This window comes from Emiliania huxleyi, assembly GCF_000372725.1.
Source record: "Emiliania huxleyi CCMP1516 unplaced genomic scaffold EMIHUscaffold_401, whole genome shotgun sequence".
NCBI classification, from domain to species: Eukaryota; Haptophyta; order Isochrysidales; family Noelaerhabdaceae; genus Emiliania; species Emiliania huxleyi.
This window is the reverse complement of record NW_005198957.1, coordinates 66,944-67,894: the sequence shown is the minus strand read 5'-3', so window position 1 is coordinate 67,894 and position 951 is coordinate 66,944.

Here is a 951-nt window from a genome sequence, read left to right as displayed (position 1 = left end):
CATAGCAAGCGGCGCTGCCCGCGGGCCAGCGGCAAACCCGCGCGCCTGGTGGCGGCGGGCGGCGGCGGCCGCGCGCAAGAGGATGACGTACTGCGCAGGCGTGTCTCCGCTGCTGGCCACACCGACGACTTCGGCGTCAGTGCGGCTCTGGCACGACGCCCGATGCCGGCCGGCCGCGTTCGAGATCCTGTTCCAGAAGGGCGACGGCAAGTGGCACTCGCACGAACAGATCGGCTGGTCGCTCCCGTTTGAGCTCGGCTCGCTCCATTGTGGCTCGGGCTGCTCGTTCCGGCTGCGCGGCCTCAACGCGAGGGAGTATGCCTAGGTGGGGGGGGGTGCACGGCGGCCAACCCTCCCCTCCCCCGCAGGGCGCACCGAGGATGGCGATGATGTCCTGCAGCGCCTTGTAGTCCTGCAGCACCTTCTGCACGCCGCGCGCAACCTCGTAGTGCTCGTCGCCGATGACGCGCGGGTCGAGGATGCGCGAGGTCGAGTCGAGCGGGTCGACGGCGGGGTAGATGCCCTTCTCGGCGATGCCTAGAGTCCAGGCGGGGCCGGCTGGGCGGCGCGGTGCCTCCCCTCCCTCCTGGCGGGCCGAGCGAGGGCGCGCCGCGCGAGAGCACGGTGGTCGCGTCCAGGTGGGAGAAGGTGGTGGCGGGGGCGGGGTCGGTCAGGTCATCGGCCGGCACGTAGATAGCCTGGACCGAAGTGATGGAGCCCTTCGAGGTGGTGGTGATGCGCTCCTGCAACCCTCCCATGTCGGTCGCGAGGGTCGGCTGGTAGCCGACGGCCGACGGGATGCGGCCGAGCAGCGCAGACACCTCGGCGCCCGCCTGGGTGAAGCGGAAGACGTTGTCGACGAAGAGGAGCACGTCCTGCCCCTCCTCGTCGCGGAAGTACTCGGCGACGGTCAGCGCCGTGAGCGCCACCCGCGCCCGCGCGCCCGGCGGC